Here is an 18,482-nt window from a genome sequence, read left to right on the forward strand (position 1 = left end):
GCAAAAATACCCTTCAAAAATGAACATAGATAAAGAAATCATTTCATTTCAGACAAAAAAAAATCGAAAACTTACCAGCAGACCCATACTCAAAGAAACAGTAAAGGGTGTTTTTTAGGGAGAAGAAAAATGATCTCAGATAAACACTTAAGGATTTAGAAAGGGAGAAGACTAGTAAAAAAGGTAAAAATGTAGACATATGTATATGTTATTAAATGTCCAAATTTTATAACTATTTCATGAACGTTTATTGTATCTACCTAGAACAGTACTGATATTGTTATTCATAGTTTAAAGAAGAAGAAAACAGTTGAGACATATCCAAGGTTAATTTGTTCAAAATCCTAAACGTAACCTTGGCAATTTCAAGGAAAGAATCTTGGTCTACATTCTCCCTACCAATGCATGCTGTTTCTGAAATCTATAATTAAGAAGTCAAAATAAAAAATTAAAATTAAGAATAAGCAGGTCAAATGATTAGAGACCTAAGTAGAAAATCCTGACCTCACTAATGCTTTGACATTGAGAAACTATTTTCTTGGTAGTGCATCTGTGAACTGGATATTTTCTGTTTGCCCTGCAAACATTTTATCTGTTTCCAACCTGCTGTGTGCCAGAAGAAGCTCATCACTGCATCAAAGGATCTCTTTTCCTCTGGCTTCCAGTTGAGTTCAGCCAATGAGGATCACTGGCAAGAGACTGGAGAGAGGGAGGAAAATGCGGTCAGGGTATTTATTTCCTCGGCTCCTTCCCTGCTAGGTCACCAAGCTTGGTTATGTCCCTCAACCTAAGACAACAGGGGCTGTCAGATGGCCCTCTCTTCAAGATCCAGTAACCAATCCCTTCTTTTGTCCCTTCGTATATAGGGATGATAATATTTCCCACTGTTGCTAGCCTCACCATCTCTTCATCATCCCTTGTTATTATCTCTTACTCTTGTTCATAACTCCTATATCAATTACCCCATTTGAGTGTGCAATCTATTTGCCGCCAAGACCCTGATCTATATAACTGCATGCCAATATATAACATGGAAGGTAGTAAAAATAGAACAGACACTAAGAGCTCAGGCTCTAAAGTCAGAAACAATTGGAAGTGGATCCCTGCTTCAAAACTGTGTGGCTAATTACTGAGCCTGCGCGTCTGGAGCCTGTGCTCCGCAACAAGAGAGGCCGCGATAATGAGAGGCCCGCGCACCACGATGAAGAGTGGCCCCCACTTGCCACAACTAGAGAAAGCCCTCGCACAGAAACGAAGACCCAACACAGCCATAAATAAATAAATTAATTAATTAATTAATTTTAAAAAACTGTGTGGCTTTGGAGAGTATGCTAACATCTCTAAGCCTCTGTTATCTCATCTGTAAAATTAAAAAGTAATACTAGCACTTGCTTCAAAACTTGTTGTTTGGTGTGAATTATTTAATGTAAAGAGCTTAACCCAAGTGCCTGGTACAAAGTAAAGGCTTAATAAATATTAAATAATTATAATTTTTATCATTATTATTATTGATTACCACTATCTGCTTCACAGGTATGGTATAAAATTGACCACATGACTATAATTCTGGAACAAATATATCCATCTCGCGTCTTATTTTGATTAATATTTAATACATCAAGTTTCATACCAGAAAACCATGTCAAAGAGGCAAACTATACCTTTTACAATATGCTACTTTGCCTACCACAAGATTAAAATGCAACTAGTATGGATACTTTTTTCAGGCTATGTAAATAAGCCTGTACATTTTAGAAGTGAGCATTAGCACAATAAGTGGTTCTGCTCCAGTCAACATTACTGGAAAAAAAATAGTGGCATAAATCAGCTGAATCTTATTTCAGCTGGCTCAAGACTTAAAGTAAACTTTACTTGGGTCAAGTCAAAGCAAATCATTTCAGTACATCATATACTTACATAACTGCCCTGAACCAAAAAAAAAGGATATATTAGATAGAAATTGAATGTATGCTTGTGATCAGAAATGCCCAAGAATAATTGCAGTAATTAAGAACTACAACCAAGAACAGATGAAAGAGAAGATAAGGACCATCAAAATATAGCACCCATCCTTCAATTTTAACACTGTGACTAAAAGTGTTAGTTAGTATGCATGCATCTGTGAATAAAAAGAACAAATACAGCCAGCAATACTAAAGCTGGGTGCACGATAGCTAGATTGGTTGCACGTCCTTTGGAAAACAACTGCAGCTGCTGCCTGCAGGGTCTGCATAATAACAATATATTTGGCAGCACTATACAGATAACCATCTTCCAAATTTTCTCTATGTATCAACAACAATAAAAGACTGCTGACTGTTATTTAAACCACAAAGCAAAGTATTTTTTTCCAGGCTGATTATGGTACTGGTTCAATAGGTAGAAAAAGAAAAGTACGACTTGTTCCTTTGTACTGCGTCAAGGTACCAGTTCAACATGGATTCCATGTGGACTCCAGTTCAAGTCCTTGATCTTAGAAACCATAACGAGCTGCCTTCCTGAATCAAATTCCTCTAAGAAACACAATTTCCAAATCCCTGTGATTTGAACTGTTTGAACTTGATGCAATCCAGCAAACAGAAGAGGCTAAAACAAAACTCTGAACACATGTGGGCACTAAATGATGTTGCTGACTCAGTGACCCATTACATAATATTTACCAGGAAATATCTGTTTTGCCTAGCTTTCCTATCTTGGGCCCAATCTTCTAAGAGAGATATAATTCAGAGACAACTGTATTCCTGCAAAGAATTTAATTCAATAACTAGAGAGTTATAGGCTCTCTAAGGAAAACAATCGTCAAAGTAAGCAAATTGGCAAATGCACCAAATCTAATAATAGTGTTGGCTAAAACATATATAGTAGTGCTATTAGTACTTGTATTGACTTATTCAATCCTCATAACAACCCCACGTGGTAGGTATTTAAATTCTCTGCGCCCCATTTTACAGAAAGAGGGTCTGAGGCACAGAGAATTTAAATACCTTGCCCAAGGTCTCATAGTTAGTAAGCTAGTGAGCATGTGGTCCAGGGTCCTCTGCTTTAACCATCATAATATCTTAACAGTAAAAATATGGCTTTTAAAAATATCCCTGAACCTGACATTACTCAACTGATTAAGGTTCTTCTAAAGCTCTAGTCTCTCCTATATCTTCTATTTATTTTCATATTAACAATTGAAAGCCTAGATTTTCAAACAAATAAGAGAACTGAGCATATCTCTCCTAAAAAAAAGAAGGCTATCTTAAGATTTCTTAATAATGAAATTTCAGAAGGTTCTCTATGGTAAAAATGTAGAGGATTGAAAAACTGACTTTGATAACTATTTATAAGGTACCCAATTATTCAATAAGTTTTCAATAACATGAAGGTGTTTGGATATAACAAAATTGATTCTGCCCTATGCTTGATGTTTAAAGAGAAGCATCCTAGATGTAGAGAACAGATATCTGGTATATGGATACCAAGGAGGGAAGGGAGGGTGGGATGAACTGGAAGATTGGAATTGACATATATACACTACTATGTATAAAATAGATAACTAATAAGAACCTACTGTATAGCACAGGGAACTCTATTCAATGCTCTGTGGTGACCTAAATGGGAAGGAAATCCAAAAAAAGAGGGGATATATGTATACATATAGCTGATTCACTTTGTTGTACAGCAGAAATTAACACAACATTGTAAAGCAACCATACTCCAATAAAAATTAATTTTAAAAATATTTTTTAAAAAATAAATAAAAAATAAAGAGAAGCATCCTTTCATGATTTTGAATGTACTATTTTGCCGACCCAACTAGAACTTACCAAATATATTATCAAATGCCTGTTTTTAACTGCTTCTGTTCCTAAATAGAACATAATCAACTGAATTCCAGGAGTCAGCTGCATCGGTAGTATTGTGAAACATATATTTTGTTGCACACTTTATTTTACGAAAAGGTAGAAAGCATATGCCTAAGAAAGGATCTATTCCTTCTTGCTTCTCTGCTTCTTAATTCCTCTGTCACTTCCAGATTACTATATCTGTTGCTAGAATCACCTAAGTGTAATTGGCAAAATGCATCTACTAGTTTTAGATTCTGAAATCTGTAAGCCAAGTCACCTATGACAAAAGACAAATCAATAGCTACAATTTCTTAGAGAAATACTTCTTTACATTCTTTAGTCATATAGACACATTTTGCCCTTTACAAGTACATACTTTACAGTATGTTCTAAAACAACTGGTTTATGTATTCCAAACAGTGATATTCGTTGCAGTGACTGTTTCACTCTAAAACGGAGCTGATGCCTACTCAGTACGTTCATAGGAGCAAGGATTCATAGGAGAAAAATCAACCAACTGAGATATCCACTGAATTCTGAAATAATTCACAACAGGTCATCTCCTGGAGTCATAAGTTTTTCATTTCTACATGTTCTTTTACTCTGGCTTGTTTTCCAAGGCTTACATCCCAGAAAATCAGAATGTTTTCCCTTTCATTTCAACAATGACTCTTTTTAAAGGTCTTTTCTATATCAGAGGCTGAAGTATACTTCCACTGAAATTTTCTTTTTTATTCTGCAACTCTTGAAGATAACCAGGCACAGAAAGACAAAAACTTTCCTTTGAAGAGTAAACGTTACTGGAACTTGGTCTTTTTCTTTTTTTTTTTTTTTCCTGTTGTTTGTAACAAAAGTACTAAGTTCTAAGATTCAAGATACACTGTTGAATTCTATCTGGTTTCCTATCCTAAAAAAACCACAATTGGAGGTACCAAATTAATTCTGAACAAATTTGCTTCAGGGTACCTGCAGGGTCCATGGACCTTTAATCTTCACATACCAAGAGTGTTTATTCACCCCTGTTGGAAAGACATGCAGGTTTGGGAAGTCAAAGGTTAGTCAATGGAGGAGGAAAATGGGGTAGAATCTCTCAAGATGACGGAAGAAAGTAGTGAAACCATCAAGTGTTTTCCCTGGTAAGCTGAGAAAACTGCTAAGTTTGGGTCAGATGTCTAATTTAACTAGGAGTCCCATCTTGCTCTTTTTAGATTACCATAATCTCAACAAAGCAAGTGATCATTCCAATTTAAAGATTTACCAAATTACAAACCCAAAATGAAAGCATGCCAAATAATGCAATTTCTGAATAATAATTGCTTTAAATTAATTGGGTGTCACGTTTGTTTATAATATCAATAAAATTTTATCAAATGTCATCTAGTCACAAATTAAATTCTGATGATATAGTATTTTTTATATATGGTATATAATATTTTCCACAGTTCTATAACTTGTAAGTACCAATCAATTCCAAGGTACATTCAGAAAGCTACTATCAAGAGTCACTAATTATAATATTTTCTGGGCTATTCTGTCAACAGTATGGTTTAAACATTTATTGGTGTGGTGGTTAAATCACATTGCAATGTATTTCCAGAAATTTTTTCTTGATTTTTCTGCCTACTACATGTTTTAAATACTCACATATTTTCTTCAAAGTCAGTGTTTTCTGAAATAGAAAGTCTAGACTTTCTTTTTTAACTTGGAAGTGGCTGGAGGAAAATGTAGACATTCAAAAAGAAAAGGAAAAATTAGAAATGTAATTAAGAAGTAAAAGCAGAAAACTTGCTCAAGCCTCTTAGATAGCCTCACCCACCAGAGGGCACATAGCAGAAGCAAGAAGAACTACAATCCTGGAGCCTGTGGAACAAAAACCACATTCACAGAAAGATAGATAAGATGAAAAGGCAGAGGGCTATGTACCAGATGAAGGAACAAGATAAAACCCCAGAAAAAGAACTAAATGAAGTGGAGATAGGCAACCTTCCAGAAAAAAAATTCAGAATAATGATAGTGAAGGTGATCCAGGACCTCAGAAAAAGAATGGAGGCAAAGATCGAGAAGATGCAAGAAATGTTTACCAAAGACCTAGAAGAATTAAAGAACAAACAAACAGAGATGAACAATACAATAACTGAAACGAAAACTACACTAGAAGGAATCAATAGCAGAATAACTGAGGCAGAAGACGGATAAGTGACCTGGAAGACAGAACGGTGGAATTCACTGCTGCGGAACAGAATAAAGAAAAAAGAATGAAAAGAAATGAAGACAGCCTAAGAGACATCTAGGACAACATTAAACACAACAACATTTGCATTATAGGGGTCCCAGAAAGAGAAGAGAGAGAGAAAGGACCCGAGAAAATATTTAAAGAGATTATAGTCAAAAACTTCCCTAACATGGGAAAAGAAATAGCTACCCAGTCCAGGAAGTGCAGAGAGTTCCAGGCAGGATAAACCCAAGGAGAAGCATGCCAAGACACATAGTAATCAAATTGACAAAAACTAAAGACATGGGCTTCCCTGGTGGCGCAGTGGTTGAGAGTCTGCCTGCTAATGCAGGGGACACGGGTTCGAGCCCTGGTCTGGGAAGATCCCACATGCCACGGAGCAGCTGGGCCCGTGAGCCACAGCTGCTGAGCCTGCGCGTCTGGAGCCTGTGCCCCACAACGGGAGGGGCCGCGATAGTGAAAGGCCCGCGCACCGCGATGAAGAGCGGTCCCCGCACCGCGATGAAGAGTGGCCCCCACTTGCCGCAACTAGAGAAAGCCCTCGCACGAACCGAAGACCCAGCACAGCCAAAAATAAATAAATAAATAAATAAATAAATAAATAAAAATTAAAAAAAAAAAAAAAACTAAAGACAAGGAAAAATTATTGAAAGCAGCAAGGGAAAAATGACAAATAACATACAAGGGAACTCCCATAAAGTTAACAGCTGATTTCTCAGCAGAAACTCTACAAGACAGAAAGGAGTGGCATGATATATTTAAAGTGATGAAAGGGAAAAACCTACAACCAAGATTACTCTACCCGGCAAGGATCTCATTCAGATTCAATGGAGAAATCAAAAGCTTACAGACAAGCAAAAGCTAAGAGAATTCAGCACCACCAAACCAGCTCTACAACAAATGCTAAAGGAACTTCTCTAAGTGGGAAACACAAGAGAAGAAAAGGACCTACAAAAACAAACCCAAAACAATTAAGAAAATGGTCATAGGAACATACATATCGATAATTACCTTAAACGTGAATGGATTAAACGCTCCAACCAAATGACACAGACTCACTGAATGGAAACAAAAACAAGACCCGTATATATGCTATCTACAAGAAACCCACTTCAGACCTAGGGACACATACAGACTGAAAGTGAGGAGATGGAAAAAGATATTCCATGCAAATGGAAATCAAAAGAAAGCTGGAGTAGCGATATTCATATCAGATAAAATAGACTTTAAAATAAAGAATGTTACAAGAGACAAGGGAGGACACTACATAATGATCAAGGGATCAATCCAAGAAGAAGATATAACAATTATAAATATATATGCACCCAACATGGGAGCACCTCAATACATAAGGCAACTGCTAACAGCTATAAAAGATGAAATCGACAGTAACAAAATAATAATGGGGGACTTTAACACCTCACTTACACCAATGGACAGATCGTACAAAATGAAAATAAATAAGGAAACAGAAGCTTTAAATGACACAACAGACCAGAAAGATTTAATTGATATTTATAGGACATTCCATCCAAAAACAGCAGATTACACTTTCTTCTCAAGTGCGCACGGAACATTCTCCAGGATAGATCACATCTGGGGCCACAAATCAAGCCTCAGTAAATTTAAGAAAACTGAAATCATATCAAGCATCTTTTCTGACCACAACGCTATGAGATTAGAAATGAATTACAGGGGAAAAAAGGTACAAAACACAAACATATGGAGGCTAAACAATACATTACTAAATCACCAAGAGATCACTTAAGAAATCAAAGAGGAAATCAAAAAATACCTAGAGACAGATGACAATGAAAACACGACAATTCAAAACCTAGGGGATGGGGACTTCCCTGGCGGTCCAGTGGTTAAGACTCTGCATTACCACTGCAGGGAGCTCGGTTCGATCCCTGGTCAGGGAACTAAGATCCCACATACCATGTGGTACGGCCAAAATTAAAAAAAAAAAAAAAAAAAAAAAAAAAAAAAAAAAAACCTAGGGGATGCAGCAAAAGCAGTTATAAAAGGGAAGTTTATAGCTATACAAGCCTACCTCAAGAAACAAGAAAAATCTCAAATAAACAATCTAAACTTACACTTAAAGGAACTAGAGAAAGAAGAACAAACAAAACCCAAAGTTAGCAGATGGAAAGAAGTCATAAAGATCAGAGCAGAAATAAATGAAATAGAAACAAAGAAAACAATAGCAAAGATCAATAAAACTAAAAGCTGGTTCTTTGAGAAGATAAACAAAATTGATAAACCATTAGCCAGACCCATCAAGAAAAAGAGGGAGAGGACTCAAATCAATAAAATTAGAAATGAAAAAGAAGTTACAATGGATACCGCAGAAATACAAAGCATCGTCAAAGACTACTACAAGCAACTATACGCCAATAAAATGGACAACCTGGAAGAAATGGACAAATTCTTGGAAAGGTCTAACCTTCCAAGGCTGAACCAGGAAGAAACAGAAAATATGAACAGACCAATCACAAGTAATGACATTGAAATTGTGATGAAAAAATCTTCCAACAAACAAAAGTTCAGGACCAGATGGCTTCACAGGTGAATTCTATCAAATATTTAGAGAAGAGCTAACACCCGTCCTTCTCAAACTCTTGCAAAAAATTGCAGAGGAAGGAACACTCCCAAACTCATTCTACAAGGCCATCATCACACTGATACCAAAACCAGACAAAGATACTACACAAAAAGAAAATTACAGACCGATATCACTGATGAATATAGATGCAAAAATCCTCAACAACATACTAGCAAACAGAATCCAACAACACATTAAAAGGATCATAAACCATGATCAAATGGGATTTATCTCAGGGATGCAAGGATTCTTCAATATACGCAAATCAATCAATGTGATACACCATATTAACAAATTGAAGAATAAAAACCATATGATCATCTCAGTAGATGCAGAAAAAGCTTTTGACAAATTTCAACACCCATTTATGATAAAAACTCTCCAGAAAGTGGGCATAGAGGGAACCTACCTCAACATAATAAAGGTCATATCTGACAAACCCATAGCAAACATCATTCTCAATGGTGAAAACCTGAAAGCATTTCCTCTAAGATCAGGAAGAAGACAAGGATGTCCACTCTCAGTACTATTATTCAACATAGTTTTGGAAGTTGTAGCCATGGCAATCAGAGAAGAAAAAGAAATAAAAGGAATACAAATTGGAAAAGAAGAAGTAAAACTGTCCGTGTTTGCAGATGACATGATACTATACATAGAGAATCCTAAAGATGCCACCAGAAAACTACTAGAGCTAATCAATGAATTCAGTAAAGTTGCAGGATACAAAATTAATGCACAGAAATCTCTTGCATTCCTATACACTAATGATGAAAAATCTGAAAGCGAAATGAAGGAAACACTCCCATTTACCATTGCAACAAAAAGAATAAACTATCTAGGAATAAACCTACCTAGGGAGACAAAAGACCTGTATGCAGAAAACTATAAGACACTGATGAAAGAAATTAAAGATGATACCAACAGATGGAGAGATATACCATGTTCTTGGATTGGAAGAATCAACATTGTGAAAATGACTATACTACCCAAAGCAATCTACAGATTCAGTGCAATTCCTAACAAATTACCAGTGGCATTTTTTATGGAACTAGAACAAAAAATCTTAAAATTTGTATGGAGACACAAAAGACCCCGAATAGCCAAAGCAGTCTTGAGGGAAAAAAACAGAGCTGGAGGAATCATACTCCTTGACTTCAGACTATAATACAAAGCTACAGTAATCAAGACAATGTGGTACTGGCACAAAAACAGAAACATAGATCAATGGAACAAGATAGAAAGCCCAGAGATAAACCCACGCACCCATGGTCCACTAATCTATGACAAAGGAGACAGGAATATACAATGGAGAAAAGACAGTCTCTTCAATAAGTGGTGCTGGTAAAACTGGACAGCTACATGTAAGAGAATGAAATTAGAACACTCCCTAACACCATACACAAAAATAAACTCAAAATGGATTCGAGACCTAAATGTAAGACCAGACACTATAAAACTCTTAGAGGAAAACATAGGAAGAACATTCTTTGACATAAATCACAGCAAGATCTTTTTCGATCCACCTCCTAGAGTAATGGAAATAAAAACAAAAGTAAACAAATGGGACGTAATGAAACTTCAAACCTTTTGCACAGCAAAGGAAACCATAAACAAGACGAAAAGACAACCCTCAGAATGGGAGAAAATATTTGCAAACAAATCAACAAAGGGTTAATCTCCAAAATATATAAACAGCTCATGCAGCTCAATATTAAAAAAATAAACAACCCAATGTAAAAATGGGCCGAAGACCTAAATAGACATTTCTCCAAAGGAGACATATAGATGGCCGAGAAGCACATGAAAAGCTGCTCAACATCACTAATTATTAGAGAACTGCAAATCAAAACTACAATGAGGGGGCTTCCCTGGTGGCGCAGTGGTTGAGAATCTGCCTGCCAATGCAGGGGACACGGGTTTGAGCCCTGGTCTGGGAAGATCCCACATGCCGCGGAGCAACTAAGCCCGTGAGCCACAATTACTGAGCCTGCGCGTCTGGAGCCTGTGCTCCGCAACAAGAGAGGCCGCGATAGTGAGAGGCCCGCGCACCGTGATGAAGAGTGGCCCCCGCTCGCCACAACTAGAGCAAGCCCTCGCACAGAAACGAAGACCCAACACAGCCAAAAATAAATAAATTAATTAATTTTAAAAAAACAAAAAAACAAAAAAAACTACAATGAGGTATCACCTCACACCAGTTAGAATGGGCATCATCAGAAAATCTACAAACAACAAATGCTGGAGAGGGTGTGGAGAAAAGGGAACTCTCTTGCACTGTTGGTGGGAGTGTAAATAGATACAGCCACTATGGAGAACAATATGGAGGTTCCTTAAAAAACTAAAAATAGAATTACCATATGATCCAGCAATCCCACTACTGGGCATATACCCAGAGAAAACCATAATTCAAAAAGACACATGCACCCCAATGTTCATTGCAGCACTATTTACAATAGGCAGGTCATGGAAGCAACCTAAATGCCCATCGACAGACGAATGGATAAAGAAGATGTGGTACATATATACAATGGAATATTACTCAACCATAAAAAGGAACGAAACTGGGTCATTTGTTGAGACGTGGATGGATCTAGAGACTGTCATACAGAGTGAAGTAAGTCAGAAAGAGAATAACAAATATCGTATATTAACGCATATATGTGGAACCTAGAAAAATGGTACAGATGAACCGGTTTGCAGGGCAGAAATTGAGACACAGATGTAGAGAACAAACGTATGGACACCAAGGGTGGAAAGTGGCGGTGGGGTGGGGGTGGTGTTGTGATGAATTGGGAGACTGGGATTGACATGTATACACCGATGTGTATAAAACTGATAACTAATAAGAACCTGCTGTATAAAAAGTAAAATAAAATAAAATTCAAAAATTCAAAAAAAAAAAAAAAGACAAATAGTGTATGTTACCCCTTACGTGGAATCTAAAAAATAAAACAAATGAATGAATATAACAAAACAGAAACAAACTCACAGATACAGAGAACAAATTAGTGGTTACCAGTGGGGAGAAGAATGGGGGAGGGGCAAGATGGGGTAGGTGATTAAGAGGAGCAAACTACTACATATAAAATAAGTATTGTGACCACCTAGAGGGGTGGGATGGGGAGGGTGGGAGGGAGGGAGATGCAAGAGGGAAGAGAAATGGGAACATATTGTATATGTATAACTGATTCACTTTGTTATAAAGCAGAAGCTAACACACTATTGTAAGGCAATTATACTTCAATAAAGATGTTTAAAAAAAAAAAAAAATAAGTAAGCTACACAGATATAATGGGACTTCCCTGGCAGTCCAGTGGTTAAGACTCCTCACTCTCAATGCACGGGGCACGGGTTTGATCCCTGGTCGGGGAACTAAGAGCCCACATGCTGCACAGTGTGGCCAAAAAAGAAAAGAAGTAAAAGCAGAACTAAGGTTTAAAATTTAGGTATCACATAACATTTTGGTCCTTTTAAAATATATATTTCTTAATTTTGCCCACTTTATTGCATTTTTATACAATTAAAAATTTAACTATATAGTCTGTAATCTTTAAGCTTCCATTATAAAAATGCTTTTTGATCATTTCCCATTTCAAACCTAAAATTAAATAACAAAAGCTGTGTATGAATAACATTAAGAGAATGATATGAGGAGAAAAATATGGGGAAATCCTCCTTCACGGTTAAGAATTTTACTCTTAAAAATCAATGGCAATTCATCTCTCTCTCTTATTAATTAGGGAGAAACAAACCTCTCTGAATTTCTGCCTCTTTGGTTCGATTTTAGATCCAACATCACTTAAGTACAAATCCCAACACTACTTGCTTTAAAGGTAGATTACATAACATCTCTGTATATCCTTTAATCTACAACCATATTTCAAATATTCAATATGCCCACTCAGGTTGTACCTAAATAAAAGACTAAGTAAAAGATTATACTGGTCTCATTCTAACAATAGACATATTAAGTTATTTCCATCTACAGCAAACTTACTTAGGAAAGAAGAGACTATTTGAAAAAGCCTTATACAAAATAAATGTATCATCAAGAAAATCATTTGAAATAAAGCACAGAGTATTACAGAATAGCTTTCTTTTTTTATTGTGTCATTTACATAGATGAACACTAAAAGCAACCGTTTGAGTTTCTAGATGAATTGGTAATTACCTAGAAAATCAAATTTTGCTTCATGAATATAAATTCATTTTTAATGTTCATCATATTTAGGCTTTTTAAAAACAAGCATGACTATGATAACATAAAAGCTTCTAAATATGATTTACTTAGTAAGGACATAACTCTAAGGTATCCCACTAAAGTTGCCACTTACAGCTCGGGTATCCAACAGCTAAAAGGGTCAGCTGCATTACTAAAAGTGAGAGGGCAGATGCTGCCTATTAATGCCCACTGCCTTAAATCAATAGCAGCCTCCAGCCAAGGCCTCCTTATCCCTCCGCTCTCCAGAAAGCCACGCACATCCCACCAAATGTGAAGGGGAGGAAAGATAAAAATGTAAATACGTACATACATATATACATACATACATAAATGAAAGTGTTTTGTGTGTGGGAGAGGAGGGGATTGCTGTTGATGACAATAGTAAACATCTCCAAATGGAAAGATATTTAGAAGTAGTCTTATTGCTACTAGCTGGCCAGATCAAAGTTAAACAGCATCGTACAATACAGAATAAATAATTCACCTGTAGTGGCTTCTAAGAAAATACATATTAAACTAAGATTCACAGTCTGATGCTTCTGTGCTTTTAGTTCATAGGTTTCAGCCCACTCAGAAAGAAAGGGAGAAAATGTCTTTAATACCCACCCCCAACATTAGGGCAATGTAACTCATGCTCCACTGAGAAATGAAGTAGCATAAAAATATTTCTAGCAGTTACATTGAAGCCACACATAAAATTTTGTTAAATCTCTTCATATAGGAAAAAACTTAAGTCTCCCAGAAACAGAAGCGTGATGTATTTAACAGAGAATAAAAGAAGCTATTGGGGGGGATTAAGTATATTACTCATTAATAATTACAGAAATTAAAAGTATATGAATCACAATGGCCCAGTGGTCTACAGACATAGGTTTTTATCTATTGGTTAAACAAGACACAATATTATTTAAACACACAGAAAAGAGAAAATGGAAAAAAACATAGATAATACACTGCACTCAGTCTCTGCTATCCTACAAGACAGTTAATTTTATTATAAATTTTCTTTACTTAACACTGTTTCCTAGATGATATTATGTGACCTCAAGAAACAATATTTCAGGGGCTTCCCTGGCAGTCCAGTGGTTAACACTCCGCACTTCCACTGCAGGGGGCAAGGGTTCAATCCCTGGCTGGGGAACTAAGATCCCACATGCCACACAGCATGGCCAAAAAAATAAAAAATAAAAATATAAACAATATTTCAATAGAAACAATAGAAGTTTGCATTATAAGGTATGAAGTTGTTCAGTGCCTAGGTAGAAATATACTCTGACCTACGTTGACTCATCTCCTCTCTTGTGACAAATTACAGATCCCCTTTTTCTTTTGCCCATGAGTCCTTTGCTTGCCTATTTCATCATTGGATGAAAAAAGTCAAAAGGTACAAACTTCCAGTTATAAGATAAATAAGTACTGCAGATGTAATGTACAACAAGACAAATATAATGAACACTGCTCTATGTTTTATATGAAAGTTGTTAAGAGAGTAAATCCTAAGAATTGTCATCACAAGAAAAAAATTTTCTATTTCTTTAATTTTGTATGCATATAAGATGATGGATGTTCACTAAACTTATTGTGATAATCATTTCATGATAGACGTGAGCCAAATCATTATGCTATACACCTTAAACTTACACAATGCTCTATGTCTATTATATCTCAAGAAAACTGGAGGAAAAAATTAAAAATTAAAAAACTCAATGAACACTTACAGTGGGTGAATTTAACTATATATATGTAAATTATACCTCAATAAAGTTGAATTTTTTAAAGAAAAAAGCCCTGAGGTTTCTCCCAAAGAGCATCAGAGTGCTGTGTAATTTCTGATTATCAAAAAATTTTTGTTGGTATAACCCGTTCTATTTTCACTCTCTTATAATTATATATTTCAAGTGGCCAGTCCTGATACATATGTATATGAGTTTGATAAGAATATAAAATATTTCCATGTAAAATATGTAAGAGAAAGAAATTTTGACATAATCCATTAGAAGATAATTAAATATGCTTTCTTAACCATATGTGTGTTGTTAGGCCGGAAGGCCTCTTCCATCCTTGTCAAGGGGAGTGCTAACCTTCTCTCCTTTCATACAACACTAAATACGCTTTCTATGAAGTGGTATGAGACACTTTGTACATAAAAATACATGAACTCATGACTGCTGACATAAAATAAAGTCAATGCCAATAAAAACATAATTCTTTTAAAATTTCTTTTCTACAACCTAAAGTTAACAGTACAAGCATACTCATTAGCATAATAAATAATTATGCATATAAGGAATTCAAATCGCAATTATGCCCTTCATGAAATATGGATCTAAGACTCTTCATGAGTTATTCATCTATGTCTGACAGAATACAAAAGGTTAATAAAATGTTTGACCTCAACAAACAAATAAATGTTCCATAAACAAATTCCCATCATCCACAGAAGAGAAGACAGGATTACTGAGACTAAATTAAATTCCCACAAAATTGAAAACACTTTTTTCAGGCCATAGTTTTAATCCACTCCTATAACAAATGCATTATGGTCAAAAAAAAATTTTTAAGCAGCCAAACTAAATACTTTTTTAATTTCCCATAGGCAAAGTGTTCAGGCTGTGAAGCAGTATGCCTTTGACCCTTCTAACTGAGTCACTTGTTTTCAATTGCTTCATTAATCCCTTCAGTCAGTCAGTCATTCAACATTCATTGAATACCAACTCACTGCCACGTTTGAAGAAATTGAACAGGGTGGTCCCTATGTGAAAAAAAGAAATGCCCATTCTTTTTTTTTTCAGTTTTATTGAAGTATAATTGACAAATAAAACTGTATATATTTAAAGTATACAATGGGATGATTTGACATACATACACTTCATGAAATGATTATCACAACCAGATGTAACACATACATCACCTTACATGGTTGCCATTGTGTGTGTGTGTGTGTGTGTGTGTGTGTTTGATAAGACTGCTTAAGGTCTATTCTCTTAGCAAATTTCAAGTATACAACACAGTATTATTAACTATAGTCACCATGCTGTACATTAGATCCCCAGAGCTGATTAATCTTATAACTGAAGGCTTGTGCCATTTGACCAGAATCTCTCCATCTCCCTCACCCCTAATAACCACTATTCTAGTCTCTGAGATGCCCATTCTGTAAGCCAACTCCCCAGAGAAAAAGCTCAGCTGGAGAAGGTATTCTCCCCAGACTTGAAACTAAAGTGTCCCTAAAGACTACACATCATAGGACCCCAGTCCTGGCCACAGAAAGAGCCTAGATTGGGGAACTAAGACCTATTAGAATTCACACTGGAAGACAAATGACTTGTTTCCGTGCTACATGGCATTCTGAATGAAACTCACCTAATACTGCTATTCAGTTTAGCTTGTTTTTAAGAAACCAAACATTGTAGACTCACTGGGCTTCTAGGAGCTAGTGAATTTCACTACATATTTGAGTATCACTTGGGAGGTTCAAATGGCTTAAAGATGAGTTTGCCAAAACTCAAGGTACTGTATTAATTCATTTTCATATTGCTAAAGGTAAAGCAATACTTCTAGTCAAAACTGGATTTCCTGAACTCAAATGTGGCATAATCTTGAAAGATTTTTTCAAAATAAATATGAATTCTCATGAAATATATACAAGCTGGAAGAAAGATATGTATTGGGGGGGAATAACACAAGAAAGGTGACAAGAATCTCCTTAAAAGCAACACATAACTATTGCTTGATTTTTCTAAAGTATTTTTAAATTATAGCACTTAAAAATGGGCAAAAGTAACCTAGACAAGAATTATTCTAATTTTAACAAAACTTCATTTAACTTTTCATAAAGACTAGTTTTTAGACATAAGCAATTAAGGAGTAAAAAAGGAAAGAATTAAGATGAATAATCAATCCAAAGTTACTCTAAGGATATGAATTTGTTGATTAAGAGTAAAGAATTCACTATCTAAATTCTATTCTAGCAAACACAAATTCTGTTTGATAAAAGTGGCAAAAAAACAACAAATAAAATTTATGAGATCTGCCTTTAGGCAGACACCAATAAATAAAAATTATTTTATATTATTTTATGTTATTTAAATAGAAATTTATTTTGCTTAACTATTTTAAATTTTTTAAACTACAGAAATTATATATTTGCTGGACTGAAACTGGCACAAATAATTATTATTATAACTATTTCTTTAAAGTAATCTTTGTGTAGAAAACAGTAACACACATATCCATTTCTGGCAAAGACTAATAGTCTGGGGAAAAAAGAAATAAAACAAATGCATAGGTTTAGTGGATCACATACACTATATCCTTTACTTAAAAAGTAATTCATTTCAATGATACATAAAGAAATCCCTATGTTTAATTCTAAATCATGAAAATTTTTCTACACCACCTCAAATAAGGGAAATTTGTTCTAATCTTAGAGTACATCATTCCTGGGCATTACTTCTATCATACCACTACGCCACACACACCAAAAAATAAAAAATAAAATAGCAAATCTTTCAACAAACTATAACTTTGATTCTTGTAATCTTCTTTCCATAAAAACTATGCAATACGTTCTAAATTTTGCCATTTTTATATGGTGATGCTTTAATGGTTGCAGTAGTTGTGGTGATGTCAGTTACACTAAAGAACAACAGATGGGCTGGAGGGAAGAACAAAGCATTTCGTACCATCTGGAAGCCTGCAGAAATTTAAAAAAGCAGCAAGATAACTTTTTTATCTCCATCCGCCCATTACTCCCAATGTGATTGTGTTTTAATTTTTCATATTTTTCTGCTAAATTTTAAGTACTCTGAATATTGTTTCCATAGAAACTGTTCCTGCAGCTTGATCACTCACACACTAGCTCCATGCTGCATTCACACAGTATGGGCATAGCTGAGGCTTTGCAAAGTAGAGAATGTTTTTTTCCAACTACAGATCTTGAAAGATGTCATATATGTTTTCTCCATCGTTAACAAAGTTTTTTTAAAAGAAGGGAAATGTAGAATTTGTATACTCCTAAATGTTCAGAGTTATTGCAAAATTCATTGCTAAAGGTAAATTGTTATATGGTCCAAATCAGAATAATTTTCCTTCCAAGAAAAATTTTTAAATGTTCAATTAATATGAACTGTTCCTACTCATTTGAAATATGAAGGTAACAAGATGGGATAAGAAGAGGAGAGAAATTTGCTGTTGGAAATAAGTATAAGTGAGAGATAAAAGGTATTATTTTTTTCATTGTATTTTGATAACTGAATACTAGTAATTTCTAATTCACAAACCATAACTTTTCTTTCAAATAAAAAGAAAAAAGGAATAATTTTCTATAACACTGTTCTTCTTAATTAAAATACTTAATAATTTATCTTTCACTTTTTATTCATTCTAAAATATTTATATCTATATTAATACATCTAAACTATTTTAGATTTAAATGAAAGAGCCTTGGCAGCATCATTGTTTTTCCAAAGACTGAAGGTGATTTTTAGAATACCTTAGGCTTTCTAAACGTTATTTAAAGAACATATCCAGATTCTTCCACCCCTCAGTCCCACATTCCAAAAGTAATCACTTTTGTTTTAGGCTTCT

At 35.1% G+C, this 18,482-nt stretch overlaps 1 protein-coding gene and 1 non-coding gene across 7 annotated transcripts in view; both read right to left on the reverse strand.

Annotated features, from left to right (window-relative positions):
* The window catches only part of BBS9 (Bardet-Biedl syndrome 9), a 465,641-nt gene that overhangs the window by 313,551 nt on the left and 133,608 nt on the right, over positions 1–18,482 (reverse strand). The window lies entirely within an intron of this gene.
* On the reverse strand, positions 14,866–14,996 carry LOC114236856 (U6atac minor spliceosomal RNA). The gene has a single exon (XR_003622705.1). It is a non-coding gene; the product is annotated as a U6atac minor spliceosomal RNA (small nuclear RNA).

Source organism: Balaenoptera acutorostrata, chromosome 7 (genome assembly GCF_949987535.1).
Source record: "Balaenoptera acutorostrata chromosome 7, mBalAcu1.1, whole genome shotgun sequence".
NCBI lineage: Eukaryota > Metazoa > Chordata > Mammalia > Artiodactyla > Balaenopteridae > Balaenoptera > Balaenoptera acutorostrata.